This window comes from Erpetoichthys calabaricus, chromosome 2 (genome assembly GCF_900747795.2).
Source record: "Erpetoichthys calabaricus chromosome 2, fErpCal1.3, whole genome shotgun sequence".
NCBI classification, from domain to species: Eukaryota; Metazoa; Chordata; class Cladistia; order Polypteriformes; family Polypteridae; genus Erpetoichthys; species Erpetoichthys calabaricus.
Window position 1 is genome coordinate 269,079,954 of NC_041395.2, and position 17,489 is coordinate 269,097,442.

Here is a 17,489-nt window from a genome sequence, read left to right on the forward strand (position 1 = left end):
GCAGGGTCACACAGATGAGTGAGAGGCTGAAATTCAACTGGCAACTCATGGTTTAAAGTCAAGTGCCTTAGCCACAAGGCTACTGTGAGGGAAAGGACATCAGCATGCAGGTAGGATCATTTTAATTATGTCATGTCAGTTTCTGACCGGTTTAACCCAGACCAGTGCCACAGGGTTGGGCTGGAGTCCATCCCAGTTAGCTTAGGGCGCAAGGCAAGACCAAACCCTGGATAGGGTGCCAGTCCATCGCAGGGCAAACACATTAGGACCAATTTAGCGTTGTCAATTAACCTAACCTGCATATCTTTGATCAGTGGAGGGAAACTCATGCAGACACAGGGAGAACATGAAATGTCCACTCAAGGAGGACCTGGGACAAAAACTCTGGTTACCTTACAATTAGGCAGCAGCCCCCACCACTGCACCACCATGCCTCTCATTTTATTATGTACAGTCCCTAATGTCATTACAGGGTGTTCTGCCAGCAGTCTGGAAAATCTCAAGCTCATATACAGCACATTCCTTCCTTCAGCGTGTTGCTATGGTTTTCATTAGTTTGATAAGATTATCATACCAGCGGCCTTGAGGTTGCTTATTGTCAGCTGGAACTATTGAGTGGTTATTCGACAGAGTGACCAATTAAAAACTGATTCTAAGTTCAGGTTTTGTAGGAGAAGATCTGGCAAAATCTTCAACTGGTAGTATATCATGCAAGGACACTTGATAGCATAACAAGCCCCCTTTCTTGTAAGTGGGTGGCCATCTGTATAGGACAGAGGATGTGTTTCAGTCCAGTAATGGAACCCACTTGAGTAGTAATCCACTTTGGTCAGCACCAGAGTTGCTCAGCTTTGATCCTGGAGGGCCGTAGTGGCTGTGGATTTTGGTCCCATCTCACTGTCCTAGATAGAAGCCATTTATTGCTGCAGAAGCAATAACTGCTCAATTCGTATTTCTGTACTTCATTTTTTTTTAACTCGTTTGTTAAGGTTCCAAATTCTTAATTGCTTCTTTTGGTCTTAAACATCTACATTCCCTGTTTCTAGTTGTGCCAATTCACAATGGGGTACCGTTTACACTTGTGTGTGGTCATCATGAAGTGTGCTCTGGAACAAAATATTTGGAAAGAAAAGTAAGAGAAAAAAGTGAAACACTGGGAATTACTAACTTAGTGAATAATGAACAATCTAATGAAGGATGTGAGCAAACAATACTGCCACTTTTGTGACCATTTCCTGAAGGTCTTTCATTGTCTGATAGTTAACATCATAGTGCTTCATGTTGAATCCTCTGCTGCATCATAATGGGACTACGTATTGTTGATTGACTGATATGATACTCCAAACAGCAATTACATTTTTTGGTACTATGCGTAAAAAGTATATATAAATGTTTAAAATGAGTAATAGAAAATACATGCATAATAAAATGTACAGTGGTGTGAAAAACTATTTGCCCCCTTCCTGATTTCTTATTCTTTTACATGTTTGTCACACAAAATGTTTCTGATCATCAAACACATTTAACCATTAGTCAAATATAACACAAGTAAACACAAAATGCAGTTTTTAAATGATGGTTTTTATTATTTAGGGAGAAAAAAATCCAAACCTACATGGCCCTGTGTGAAAAAGTAATTGCCCCCTTGTTAAAAAATAACCTAACTGTGGTGTATCACACCTGAGTTCAATTTCCGTAGCCACCCCCAGGCCTGATTACTGCCACACCTGTTTCAATCAAGAAATCACTTAAATAGGAGCTGCCTGACACAGAGAAGTAGACCAAAAGCACCTCAAAAGCTAGACATCATGCCAAGATCCAAAGAAATTCAGGAACAAATGAGAACAGAAGTAATTGAGATCTATCAGTCTGGTAAAGGTTATAAAGCCATTTCTAAAGCTTTGGGACTCCAGCGAACCACAGTGAGAGCCATTATCCACAAATGTCAAAAACATGGAACAGTGGTGAACCTTCCCAGGAGTGGCCGGCCGACCAAAATTACCCCAAGAGCGCAGAGACGACTCATCCGAGAGGTCACAAAAGACCCCAGGACAACGTCTAAAGAACTGCAGGCCTCACTTGCCTCAATTACGGTCAGTGTTCACGACTCCACCATAAGAAAGAGACTGGGCAAAAACGGCCTGCATGGCAGATTTCCAAGACGCAAACCACTGTTAAGCAAAAAGAACATTAGGGCTCGTCTCAATTTTGCTAAGAAACATCTCAATGATTGCCAAGACTTTTGGGAAAATACCTTGTGGACTGATGAGTCAAAAGTTGAACTTTTTGGAAGGCAAATGTCCCGTTACATCTGGCGTAAAAGGAACACAGCATTTCAGAAAAAGAACATCATACCAACAGTAAAATATGGTGGTGGTAGTGTGATGGTCTGGGGTTGTTTTGCTGCTTCAGGACCTGGAAGGCTTACTGTGATAGATGGAACCATGAATTCTACTGTCTACCAAAAAATCCTGAAGGAGAATGTCCGGCCATCTGTTCATCAACTCAAGCTGAAGCGATCTTGGGTGCTGCAACAGGACAATGACCCAAAACACACCAGCAAATCCACCTCTGAATGGCTGAAGACAAAACAAAATGAAGACTTTGGAGTGGCCTAGTCAAAGTCCTGACCTGAATCCAATTGAGATGCTATGGCATGACCTTAAAAAGGCGGTTCATGCTAGAAAACCCTCAAATAAAGCTGAATTACAACAATTTTGCAAAGATGAGTGGGCCAAAATTCCTCCAGAGCGCTGTAAAAGACTCATTGCAAGTTATCGCAAACGCTTGATTGCAGTTATTGCTGCTAAGGGTGGCCCAACCAGTTATTAGGTTCAGGGGCAATTACTTTTTCACACAGGGCCATGTAAGTTTGGATTTTTTTTTCTCCCTAAATAATAAAAACCACCATTTACAAACTGCATTTTGTGTTTACTTGTGTTATATTTGACTAATGGTTAAATGTGTTTGATGATCAGAAACATTTTGTGTGACAAACATGCAAAAGAATAAGAAATCAGGAAGGGGGCAAATAGTTTTTCACACCACTGTACATTGAATGGAAACATGACGTGTAGTGCATGCAGTAGGATAATGATGTGATAATTAAAACATAACTAACATGTCAAGTAGGAAACAGCGCAAATATCAGAAACAACATCTATATGCCTGTGGTGGGCTGGCGCCCTGCCCGGGGTTTGTTTCCTGCCTTGCGCCCTGTGTTGGCTGGGATTGGCTCCAGAAGACCCCCGTGACCCTGTAGTTAGGATATAGCGGGTTGGATAATGGATGGATGGATCTATACGCTGATCAAGTGAAACATTTTTATTAATATTTATTCATGCTTTCAAACCCACCAGATGAAGTCTTTGTCTCGTTTCCACCAGTAATTTAATTCCAAAGATTTTTACTTGTGCCACTACATATTCCACTTTATCATGGCGAAGGCATATGCCCAGTTTTCCTAGCGATGTTCTGTACAATAGCACTCACAACAATATCAGCATTCAGGTAAAAAAATCAAAAGTCCTCCTGATGTTTTGTGTACACATCAAAAGTGTATCTTATAAATTCCTAGGAACCATCCACAACTGTGCACATCCTGCGATGTGAGCTCCATTATCACCCATCAACCATGATTTGTGGATTCAGTACTGGAGTGGGCAAGCATGCATGGAGTGGATACCTGCTGTCAACCTATAGGCACCCACCGGCACATGCAACAAGACTGAATTAATTGATTATTTGACAAAACTGAGAATATTTTACCATAGCAATGACAGTTTTAATCTTGACTTTTACCTTGGATACGTAGCGTGTCTTATCCAGATTTGGCTGGACTGGAATGTCTAGTGAAAGGTTGGGAGGAATGTGTTGTAACCCACTGAATAAACAGCATAAGCCTCAAATTTCAGAGCTGAAGTGCCCTTTAAGGGTTGAAGAGTGAAGTTTACCACAGCACTGTCTTGACCAGGATGTCAATGATTTTTCTTTTGCCATGATGGGTGACCTTTGGCTTTCGTGAACAGAACCTGCAGACAAGATCCAAATAAAGAAGCTCTTTAGGAATAACAACTAGTCTGGATTAGTCATTAATGTATAAACAAGTTTACATCCTACTTTAGTTAAGAAGGGTTTTGGGGAAAAAGGAACAATCTTAAGATGGATAATGTACCTTGGCTTCAGGCAATGAATCATTTGTATTACATCATCAGGAAGGAAAACTCTACAATATAAGGATGATCTAACATGGCAAAATGAAAGCATTAAGATGATGTGCAATTAAAAAACAAGGCCTGTTAAGGGCAAGGATTGGCTTCTAAGTGAACAATTGGGTTGGAACAAAAACCTGCAGCCCTCATGGGCAAACTCGGATACCCTTGGTTTACACTTTGGTAAGGCACTTAGCGTGGATAACAACAACATTTATTTCTATAGCACATTTTCATGTAGCTCAAAGTGCTTTACAAAATGTCAAAGAGATAGCCGCAAGATTAAACTAGGTAAAAATAATAGCGAATGAGTAACACAATAAATATTCCACCTAATATAGATGTCCTTAAGTCGTTCCTCATTGATTCCAGGCTTCATCCCAGAGGAGATTCTCCACATAGACAGCTGGGTCATTTGCCTTCATTTGACCATCACAGGCTGCTACATGGTGCCTCAATCAGGTGGTGTTGGCGCAAAATGCCACCACAGAAAAAACAGAAAAGAAAACAGAGAAAAGTAGAGATTGGTGAAGATTGCAAATCCCTGAAGAATATGATAATTCAATGCCTAAATAATCTATTAAGAGTGCAACAAAAATGTAGAAACAAAAAAGCCAAATTAAAAAGTGGGTTATTGGAGTTTTTTTTTTTGTCCCACAGTTTTAGCCTGGCATATCTCTATTGGTAAAGTATTCCAGATTGTTGGAGTGTAAACAGCAAAAAGGTAGCAACAGCACTTCTTTTATGCTAATATAAATCAAACTCCGAGTCAGATTATAGATGGGGCAAATACTGAATGAAGAATTCTGTCTAGTTCAGCTCACGAATAATAATAATAATAGCAATGGAATGAACATCTATCCAACCTGAATCTTTCGATTATATTTTATTATTAATGCACAGCATGTTTCAGAACCCTTTTAACAGACCTCTTCTGTACTCTAATGTAAAGAATCCGTAAGTATTTAAAAGCAGAAAAATCCATTCTTAACCTTTAAAGATGATATGAAGGAATCAACAGTTGGAAAGATTCAGATGTCACATTAGACGGCCCAGAACAGAATGCCCAGGAGGAGCTGAGGGGCCAGGTGTCCTCGGTCTCCAGAACTCGGCCTGTGTCTGACTTTGTCTCTGACTTTCTCTCATATAATTGACCCTGGAACTCCCCAGACGTTTATATTCTCCAGGAATGCTGGTGAGTGGAGTTCTTGTTTTTCTCTCTGTTGGCAACTGTTGATAATTTAACAAGAGAAAGTAGGGTGAAATGACACCTTTTATTGGTTAACTAAATTACAAGTTAGTTCTTCATCAGGCCTCGAAAGCCTGCATTTGTAGTCTATTTAGTCAGCCAATAAAAGGTGTCATTTCGCCCGACTTTCTCCTGTGTCAATGTATGGCTAACACGGTACAACACTCTACTGCTGTGGATAATTTAACAATTCATTGATGGACAGACATTGCTGGGCTCCATTTATGTTAATTAAATTGGAACTGATTTGTTTTACTGTGCTTTTTAACAGTTCTGTGTCTTATTGTGTACCCATTGTGTAATTAGTCATTTCTAAAGTTTTTAATCACATTTTACTCGTAAACTTGTTACAGTACTTTGAGCCTGCACTCAGTGAGGAGCACTGTACAAAAATAAACTGAATTGAATATAAAGGAACAGCACAAAGTATTCAGGCACCTATAAAAAAGAAAAAGAAAAAATAGGATGCTAAACTAGATGGAATGCTTCATACAGTATTTGGCCCATCTATAATTTGACTCACATTTGGATGAGAATGATTACCACTGTGACTATTGTTGCAACTTTTTGGAAAGTTAATCAGCTGTAATTTTACTGTCAGATCAATGAGCAAATAGCTCTCATGGCTTTGTCCTCATTGTAACTTTCTTGTGCATTTCTCCCTTCCTGTCTAATTTTCTGGAGGAAATCAATGCGATAGTGAGCATTAAAGCAAAGATCTTTCACACTCTGACAGGTGTCCACTACGCTGAAACAGCAGTGTGCCATTAATGCCTCCATCACACTGATACATCAGTGTAAATTAACTCAGAGAGAGCCATTGATCCTGCCGAAATGTGGCGACTCATAGAAAACAGCGCATACCATGGAAAGGCTACACAATGCAATCTGTACAAATCATAGGCTATTGAAAAGTAAATGTCAGCGACAAAGCCGAAGATCTATCTTCCAGAGTTTGCAGACAGTGTAAATTTGACTGTTAGCTTATGCACAGCTTGACTTTGCATAGATTTTTCTTGATTAACAAATTTCCTCTGCTTTTCAAAACTCTTTGAAGCTTTTGCTAAGATTATACAGTGAAACTTTATGATTGTTGCCATTTTCCTCCTGCAATGGATTCTTGCTTTCAAGTCTTCAGGTACCATTATATTTTTGCACTGTTTAGACTCCCCTGCAAGAATAAGTAAGACAGCAAGCTTTGTGTGGCCAGGAGGGATGTTATCACAAAGAGGAGTTCAGTGTCATATACCACAGCTAGCTGGCCTTTTTCATTTTCTCTCAGTATCAGCCATTATTACCATAAAAAACAGCACAACTCAAATTTATTTTTCCTTTTGAAAGTGCATTTAGAAGTCTGAGAACAGCTTGTTAGTTTTCTGCTTCGACCAGAACAGCTTTTCTGTGCATTGTCTTATTTCAAAGATTTCCTCAACAGGAGATGTTAAGGAACCTTTTAATCTGGCTTGCCTGCTTTGTGAGTCCACTGGACCTTTAAAGGGCACATCCACAAGAGGATGGGTAGAACAGCGATGATCTCATGTTACTTGCATAAGGGCTGGAACACAAGTTGGATCATCCTGACTGGCCCGCTGGCCTCTAATATAGCACTAACTTTTTCATGTGCTTGACAAGTAGTTAGTAGGGTGTTAGCCATTATGAATGTAGTGAGAAGTCCAAGCAAAATGACACCTTTTATCAGCTAGCATATTGTAATCTTTTTAGTTAGCTGATAAAAGGTGTCATTTTGCTTGACTTCTCACTATGTGCTTGACAATAAACAGACTGAGAAGACCTGCCTGGGTTCAGGTCTCAGCTGACATGCCTTCTGTGTGGAGATTGTATGTTTTTCCTGTGTTCATGTGAGGTGTCTTGCTTGGTGATTTTGAGTTCCATCTTGTTATTGATCTGAAATGTAAGTTTTCATGTAGGGTTTGAGGTGTACTAATTTCCCAAAATACCGTGTACTTCTTGGTGCTGCATTACCAACTTGGAGAAATATTAACATACTGTACCTACTATGTACTCTCGTAAGATGAGTTGAGTTCATTATCTTCAGTTTAGAGTGAAACTAAAATGAAAAAGAATGTCTGTAATGCTCACGTTTTTTCCCATGCTGCTGAACAGTTTATGAGTGTGCCCAATAATGGAGTGGTTACCTCCACCTTCACCAGGCTGGTTTGGTTTTGCACTCTATCCTGTAGGAACAGATTGTGGTCCCCTGTAATTTTAATTTGGACCAAGCGGTTTAAGTAAAGAGTAGCACATCTAAAGGCACTGCCATCTCACACACTAGATGTCCTGGGCTTGAATCCCACATCCAGCCAGGGCTCCTCTCTACCCTAACTGGGGTTCAAATTCTTGTTTTATGTCTATTTTGCCCATTTTCGATTCTTTTGTTTATGGTAATATTGCTTGTATTTATTATTTCCATTATTGTTTGTTTTTTATATCGTCTGTGTATCTAAGCCTTTGTTATGTGCTTTGTGTTTTGTTGGTGGTTCCCAAGGAGGCGGGACCACCTGCATATCACCACCAGGGACTGTGCTCAGCCCTATAAAGGTGAGTGCTTCCCATTGTTCTTGGCAGTTCATTGAAATTTGCTATGTAGCTTATGAGTTTACTTCTTCCTTTTGCTTGTGCTTTATGATTTCTGGAACTTTTGACCTATTGCTTTTTATTTGACATCTCCATTGCATTGTGTATCAGGGCGTTGTTTACTTAAATATTACATTATTGATTTAGGCAACTCCTTTAGTCTTCTGTGCTCCACGGATCTTCAGTCTTATTCAAGAGACCTTTTTCTGAGAAAATAAATCTTTTTATTTTGTAAAGATCCTATGTTTGCCCTTATACGTATATAGCCTGGGTTTGATGGTATACCCCCTCTTTTGGGCATTTTTAAAAATTGCAGGACTCTTTAGTGCTTTGAACTTCAAGTTCATAACACCCAGAAGTCACCCATATGGAGGCTGTGTGTTCTCCCAGTGTCTTTGTGTCCCCCATGTTTTCAAATAAATGTGTTAAATGGTGATTCCAATTAGACCCTGTGTGTGTGTATGTGTGTGACAGATTAGCACCCCGTCTAGGCACGTCCCAGTCATGCACCAATTGCTGCTGGGACTGATGCCAGCCCTCCATAATGTTGAACTGGATCAGGTGGGTTTGTAATGTGTGTTGCTATACTTTCTTGCGATGATTACTGTCACTACGAAGTATATACTGGCTGAAAAAACCCAGAAAAGTATCTGTTGACAGTTAAGAAAAAAGTGTAAAAAAAATAAATCAAGATCGGCTAACCCACCACAAGATTTAAGAAAAGCATTTACTCCATCCTGTACAGTTCAGCTTACGTTCGGCTTTGTGTCTTCACAAAATAAATGAAACAAAAGAAATGCTACATCATTAGACAAGTCTTTGGCCCTCAAGCATTTTCTGCCAAAGAAAGGCAATTACGGATAATGTTTGTCAACTGGGGTGAAGAAGAGCTTCTTTGTTTATTTCTTAGGTAAATTGGGAAATGAGTATTAAGCACATTGCTGACATTGCCCAAACACAAAAGAGAATCAGGTATACAGAAAGTGCAGCCTTCTGCAGAGCACAAAAGTGAGAGTCTGCCGAAGTTCCACTGAGCCAGGATTTCAAAGTACACTGCCAGCTGCAAGCAACTGAATATCCGGGCAGTGCTTTCATTTTGGAAAAACTTTAATTAAAGGCACGTGTAGCTTTTTAGACAATGTATCTGTTTTGTATGTGGCCTCGTGTTGCATTAGCAAAGCTCCAACAATGAAAATACAAGAAGAGAAACAATGTATGCAAGTTCTTCTTTTGTTAGGTGCAACATGATTAACAGATTCACCAAGTTAAGAAATTAGAGTTCATACTGGTGAAGAAACAGCTTGGGAAATGCCAGGAGAAACAAGGAAACAGCCAAAAATCATATGGATCTTGACATTTGGAAAACTGCTGTGAAATGGGAGAGACTTAATATTGGTATGTTTTATACGTGAAGAGAGAGGGCTCAGGTCTTTTATATTAGAACTTGTATTTGTATTTCCTTCATCAGGTTACGTAAGATGTTCATCTGTTCATCTTCTAAACAAGCTGTTTCATTACAGGTCATGGGGATCTTTTACGCAATGGCCTTAAGAGATAAAGCAACTCCACATACAATTTTATTCCCTAACACACATGACTGACTCGGGACCAGTCAACAACGAACCCCTTTGTGATAGAGAAGGAAGGTCACACACAGGGAGAATGTGCAAAATCTGAAAAGAGCAGTCTTTAGTAAGGAACTGGAGCACGTTTAAAAAAATTGACTACCTGCTGCAGAAAAGTGGCTTGTTTATAACACACCCTGACAAAAATTGAAGCAGATATCCTGTTTCATGTATTAAATGTTAGAAAGAGATGCTGCCAAAATCAGAGAGGAAGAAGCATAATATTTGGAAAAAACTATGGTTATCATTGTGAGTACCATAATTGATTGACAAGTGTCCCAAAGGGGATGGAGGATAATTCCTTGCCCAAACACCATAGTAATGGAAAATGATGGGCGGGCTTTCCATCCAGGAAGGAACAGAAACCCTTACCTAGCTGGGAGGTCAATATAATGGAAGGAGGTTTGTATCCTTTATCCCTTGGTACACTAGATGGCAGCATCCCTGGTTTAAGATTCCGACATGGACACCTGCAGGGTATACTGGGACCTGTAGTCCAGTGGGGCAGCTCTGTTAGGTCCCGTGGGGGCCACCAGGGGGAGCTGTTGGGGTTAGTAATCCCTATTCTCAGAGACTCCCATTTGATCTGTTGGAAGTTCTTCCAGCAGTCTACACCCTAGCACCAGAGGTGCTCCTGGGTCATAGATAAAAGAAGCCGCTCAACCTCACCCAAGCGAGTCGGAGTCAGGAGGCAAAGGACAACACTTGCTTGGAGGAAAAAGAGTAGGACAGAGAAAGAGGAAAAATCTTTATTGTGTGGTGTGAAGGTACTGGAAAGAATAAAATCATTGTGCTTGAACTAGAGACTGTATTTGTGTTAGTTGCGTCCAGGGTTTGGGGCTCTGTGATGTCCCCTATCATTCACAACATGCATACATCGTGACACTGAGCTTTGCATGTTCCAAATGATCTATTGTGGCACATCCAACTATGAATCTAGCAGGCTTTCTGCGAGAGACTGTTGTCACAGGGAGGTGTGATGCTCACTCTGCACTGTCATCTTGCCTCCCAGTGAGCTACTCCATGTCACCATCCATTTTCATTTTCTACTTTTTCTTTGAAGAGTCACAGTACTTAAGTGACTGTCTGACCAACAGCGCTTTACGAGAGAAGACCGCTTTGGACGGACCTCCAGCCCACTACAGTGCAAGTTAAATTATTAAAGCAAGTCAGGTTTTCTTGAGAATAATAAAAACATAAAGTCCAAGGTTGAGCATAACGTGTTTTTCCTTCAAAATTTGAGAAGCGTTTTACATATTTTCTCCCTCATCTAATTTGACTTATTTATTTATACAGTATAAGGATGCTATGTTAAAATTTCTTTTATCTAATGAACATAACAAACATTTGCCTAGAAACTAGGTTTTCTTCAAGAAGAAAGACAACATAGTTCTGTGTAAAGAAGCAAGGTAACGTAAAAACAGAAATCTTGCACTGTGGAAATAGAATTACAGGTGCTTATTATCATACACCCGTATCAGCATCAGATCTTAGGGCACACAGTAAGCTGAAGGATGGATTAGTTTCTAGCTGTAGTGCTAATTGAACTCCATGTCCTTCTCGCTGAGCTGCATATCTGGGTGGGAAGTCCTTCCAAAATCTCACTATATAACTTTCAAAATGTCTGGAGACAGTGCTCATTGATACAGACTGCAGTTTGATAAGAAAAACACAAAAGCATTTGTAAGCAGATGGTACGAAGTTGTATTAAAACTTTTAGGAAATTAAATTATGTATATTTGGAAAGAATGTAAATGTGTTGGATAACAATTTAACATATTATATTAGTGATGTCTGCACTTCCGTTTTACTGACAGTCAGTGAAGCATTTTGAGCCAGTTAAGGAAGCAAGACAAAATAAAGTAAATGCATTGTTATATGGAAAAAGTGACCAAATGATGCAGCATATACTAGAATACCACATAATTGATTTGCTCTTCATTTTATTTTATTTTATTGTATTCTTAAATAGCACTCTACCATTAACAAGTCTGGTGTGATATGCATATTTACATGTATAGATGGAATAAAACAAAAATACTGAATGCAAAAGCACTCTTCATTATATTCAGAGAGATTAATACAAGAGGTGCATCAAAAGTAATCAGCATATTAGAATTACTAACAAATCCCCTATACTGAAAGTCACGGTACTGTAATTCCTAATTCCATCTGTTGTCACACAGTAAGTGAAAGGTGACATCGCCTACCTCAGTTATGAGTTCAGTCCAAGAAACAACATGCAATTGTTGAATTTCATGTGAAAGAGAAAATCCCCACAGCTTACATTCACGAATGACTTCAAAGTGGACTTGAAGACCCCTGCGTGACTGCTAGGAGTCATCAGATGATTGGTAAAACACTCTAAAGTCAGGAGAGGCCATGATGGTCACTTGCAAACACCTTCTACCAAAGGAAAAAAGAAATGATGAGCTCTTCTGAGAGAACCGACTTGTGATAATCAGAGAACTGAGGCTTTCCAGGCAGCAGTGTTCTGCTGTTTATGAATAGCTGGACTGGAGTTTAGTGAATTTTCAGATTTCTAAATCAGTAGAAAAGATACATGATTAGGCTTGAAATTGTGTAGAGAAGTAAACAAAGACAGAAAGATAATTGACATAGTATTTCCCATTCAGATCTTTTTGGAATTTCAAAATAAATATACTTATTCCTTTGGGTACGTTGTTCATGTGTGTATGTATTTGTGGATTAAAACGTTTTGAACCTAACCCTAAAAGAAGCTGATTTGGTATGTGGCCAAAAATTACTTCTTGTGGGCTGAAGATAGATAGAAAGAGCTTTATTTGTTCACAGGGCGAAATTTGCCTTTTTACAGAAGCTCATCAGATAGATAGATAGATAGATAGATAGATAGATAGATAGATAGATAGATAGATAGATAGATAGATACTATTTTGTGAACACACACCAGAAGAATTTAAAAAGGAAGACGATTAAAAAAAAGAAAAGTGTCTGTCTTAGTCACAGTGAGGCGTGCAGACGTATTGCTGACGGTATAAAGGAGCTCCAGTAGCATTTAACGCACTTCTGTTGAATAATTCATTGGCTGAAGATAATCAGTGTTTGTGTTTCAGAGAGGGGATGTGAAGCATTGTTCATGATGGCACTCAGTTTTGTTTTAGGTCTGTCCTTCGCTGCAACCTCCAGGGTGGTCCGTAGTGTGTCCTATAACTGTGTTTGCCCTTTTAATGCGCTCTGTTGAAGTGATGTTACCAGATCAGCTCACCACAGCATATAAAATTGCACTGACCATCACAGAGTTGTAGAAGATGTGAAGGGTGCCTGTATACATATTAAAGGAATGCAGTCTCCTAAGAAAAAAAAGAGTATGTGAATCACAAATTTTATGGTGTCAGCATAATGTGAATATGGATGCCAAAAACTGCAAAAGTAAGTAATTTGCTGCTGTCACTGAATTTCAATATGTCTTTGAAGATTCATTCTTACCTTGTGTTTTGTGGTGGTAGGATATTATAGTGACCTTATTTTCCATTTTAGACTCTATATTATGTAGGCCTGAAGAGAATGTCCCAAATCCTTTCTATAGTCCATCCATCTATGTTTACTCTTACAATCCCGGTCACTGTCAGGTTGACTGCTGCTTCTCAGACCATAAGACAGTTAAACTTTGTATTCATACACAGATTAATTTCAGATTTCCAGTTATGCCTAAAATGTGAGGAGAGTAAAAATGAGTGTTGGTGCAATCTGAGTAACTAGGGGGCTCCGCCCCCTGCTCGCTTCGCTCGCCAACCCCTGGTGTTGGGAAATGACAAAGAGCGTGATGTATGAATGAGATATAGAATAGTGTGAAGGTGTAGATGATGCAAATAGAAAGCAAACAATAAAGTGTGTGGCACAGTGTAAAGGTTAATTGGAAAATTTCTTTGTACACACCGTTTAAGTGTAAAAGGTAATTCCAGGTCAGAACTTGTAAGGTCAATGAAGATGGTTATTGTCGTGATCAGAGTCAACTTTGTCAGAGCTTAGAAAGAGTTGTGTCTCTCCAGGAAGTAATGCAATGACTTGGGTATTTACGTTTTCCACATTAATATTTTTTGGACATAATATAGTGCGTTGTGTTAAAAGGGGCATTTGGTCTAATGAGATTGGTGTTCCAAATATCTCTGTAACTAAGTCGTCGCAGATAAAGGCTTGAGGAATTGTAATAATATCTGGGTGAAGTCTATCTGTATTGGTGAGTGTACCATCTCTCAGTTGTAATAAGCAATTGTTATGATCTGGATCTGGACATCGCATGTTTTGTACTAACTGTATCTTTTGAAAGCAATGCCAATTGTCTGCGTATTTTAAGGTGCACTGAACAATAGCTGAGCGCATGGCATGTGGAACAATAGGTAAGCACTGTCTAAAATCTCCTCCTAATAAAAGTACCTTTCCTCCAAAGGGAATATTATTATTCATCAACGTTTGTAGAAGTTTATGAATGGTGTTGAGTAAGTGAGTGGATGGCATTGTACATTCATCAATAATTAACAGTTTTGCAAGACGGATGTCACGTGCAGTACTACTGTTAATGTTCATAGTGGATACCGATTTGTAGGATCTAATGCAGTTCATAAAGTTTTCACTTTCAGGTACATCGTTAGTTAGAAGCTTCTGTAGATATTCAGGATATGAATGTAAAGGAGGCAGTCTAATTTGACCCTTTTGACAACAACGTGTAAATTCATTACTTGTATTGCCAGTTGTTTCTTCAGGGAAGTTAAGTGAATGACAATGATTGCAAATGACATTCATTAATCCGAATGAATTTTCCTGAATAGTGGACTCATTATTGAACGCGTTGTCAGCTAACTGGCGCAAGCGTTTAGCAGGTGTCTGTCGTTGATGTCCGTGACGTGTATGTTTTGCTTATGCCGTTTGAGAGGCGCATCGTTGTATGTCCATTATTTGGGACGTGTTGTTTTGGAGGTGTAATCGATTTGCCTGTGCTGTGTGAGAAGCCCGTTGTAGTTTACGGCGTGCATTGTTTGTATTGAGCCTTGCCCGTTTTTGTATGTCGGTCAGTTGAGCTTTCTCTTTTTGGAGCCTTGTGTGCTTGTTTTCCGGCATTCCAGATGCGCGGTGTAGACGTCTGCGTTTATTTATTTTGTCCCTTCGCTGCCGTTTCTGTATGTCTGAGACGGGAGGTGTTTCGTTTTGAACCCGTACCTGTTTCGATGCAGCACTGTGAGACGCGCGCTGCATGTGTCTACGTTCAGTGTGTCTGTCCATTTGGGTTCGTTTCTGTAACTGTGTTAGTTGAGCTTTGCGTTTTTGGAGCCGAGACATTTTTTCTTCCAGAGTTTCAGAAGCGCGTTGTAGCCGACGTGTATTGTTTTTTTTCATGCGGGTTCGTGTGTTTGGTCCCGTTATCCGAGCCGTATCGTTTTGTACCCGTGATCGTGAATTCATGAATTGTTTGTTCTTCAGCGTTAGAAATATGGATAAGTAATAAGGAGGATCGCACTCACTGTTAATATGGAGCCTTTTCTGCGGTTGAATGGTTAATAGTGCCTTATTGTAATGAGATCCACCTATGCTGCATAGTGTGAACGTGTTGAGATGACGTATGTGTAATACGGACGGTTCATTTAGAAATGGGGCTTTGTGTGTCATTTGTTATTTATGTTACTGTGGTCGAGGGTCTGAATCGTCGTTTTTGTGTACGTTTCGTGTGCTATGGCCGTAGTCTGTCCCGTTTCATGTCCAATGGGCTTTGTGTGGTGATCGCGGCTTCTTTTTTTTGTGTGCTAGGGGCTTGTTGAATCCTCCTCTTTGTGTGTCCCGTTTCATGTGCAACGGCGTCTGACTCCTTTTTTCTGTGCGTGACGCCTGGTTTCTTATTTTACGCTGCATTCCATCCGGTTCCCGTTGCTTGCGGGGGGAGGGGGGGTTTGGGAGATTTGTGGGGCGCCTGCGCAGTACGTCTTTTGCGTCCACGGCCCATTGCCGGATGTCCCTGCGTCCATCCGGTTTACCATTCTCGTTTAGTAATGTGGATAATCTGTTCATTTTGCACTTAGGCTACAAAGTGGCTCTCTATCTTTGTATGGTGATCAATCTTTGGTCTAATGTGGTCCAGCATGGCCCATGGAAGGAATGGTAGAAACATACAATCTGACCACATAGAGCAGCAGAGAGACAGCAGCATGCATCTGCAGGCCACAGTTTATCCAGTTCCTCACACAATTCTTAGACTAGTGGAATGTCATTCCCAATGATTTAGCAACCTTCACACCTCTACCCCCTGGGCCATTGGGGCCGCCTACTCAATTCTAACTTTTGTACTTCAGCTAGTCGCATGCAGAAGTCTTATCTGATCTGGTAAGGCCTCCGTTTGAAACAGTAGGTTCAAAGATCTGCCACATCCACCATATTCTCCAGAGGCAGCCCCATGTGACTCCTACCTGTTCCCCAATCTACTGTACAGGGCTGCGCTGAAGACGAAAACGTCAAGTCAACCACAGACCAGTGACTGCATGTTTAGTTTTATTGATGGTCAGCTTCAAAACTTTTTGATCACCTTGTGTATGTATCTACACACACTGTGCATATATTTATATAAAACATATTTGTATACTAATAAATGTTATTACATTTACTAATATATTTATATAAAACATATTTGTATACTAATAAATGTTATTAAATATACTAATGGTTAAATTTCAAAGAATGAATACATTAGACTAAGAACAGCTGGCAAAAGCCAACAAAAACACAAAATTCTAATATATATAGATTGGACTTGCTTATGTTTAATAAATTTTGACTTTAAACATATTACAGAAGTAAACAGCTGTGTTTCCTAGAAAGAAAAGTGATTTAAATTTCCTATACTGAGAACCATCATTAGAAGAAATATACCCAATAGCATTTTGATATCCTGTAAATGATTATCCAAACCTCAAAAAATTCATGTAGACTGACTACGATTGACACTGTTGCCTCACAGTAACCCCCAGGGTTAATTCAGCTTGTGTGGAGTTGGCAGGTTCTCCTTGTGTTCATGTGGGTTTACTCCTGATGTTGTCATGTCCTCCTATACTCCAAAGTCTTGTTGGTTTGGTTATTGGACAACTCTGAATTGGCCATGGGTTTGTGTGAGAGAGAGAGAGTGTACCCCATGATGGACTGGAATGTATGGAAGGTTCATGCCTTGTACCTGCTGCTCTGGCTCCCTGATACCGTGAACCTGACGTCTGAATAGACCATGTCTTACTGTTTTTGGCATTTCTACCATAGTTGTGGATCAATTTTGTCTGTCTGCCTTATTCTGTTTCCCAACCTTGGGAGCAGAGATGTACATCACTTTTGCTATTTTCACTAATGATTGTGCCCTTGCTGTTTGTCTTCTTATTATGGGTTTGCAGGGTCATTATTGTCATGTGTACAGAGTACGCTGGAATTGCTACTTGCCACTGTCCTACACCATGATTAGTAAATATAACTGCATTACCTTAAGACGTCGGTCTTCCTTACCTGAAATATTTTGGCCTGGGTCCATATGAACCCCATTTAAAGAACAATGCAGGTGTCTTCTGAAGAGGCAAAATGTTTAACTTCATCGATAACTGATGAACCAATAACCAGGACTGTCAATGGTTAATCTGCTCCAATCACCAGATTATTGGTGGGTTCTTGTTTCTTGAAATGAATGTATTAGTTCTCTGACAATCCAAGTGAGTGTTTTTCACTCAGAGCAGTTTTTGCAGCTAGAGGTCATACCCAGCCTTGGGTGTAATAAAATGGTAGATTTCTGCTCTGAATAGTTTAAATAAC

The 17,489-nt window shown here is 39.8% G+C and overlaps 1 protein-coding gene across 1 annotated transcript in view; it reads left to right on the plus strand.

The window, feature by feature from the left end:
- spock2 (SPARC (osteonectin), cwcv and kazal like domains proteoglycan 2) overlaps positions 1 to 17,489 on the plus strand; it is a 288,070-nt gene that overhangs the window by 224,082 nt on the left and 46,499 nt on the right. The window lies entirely within an intron of this gene.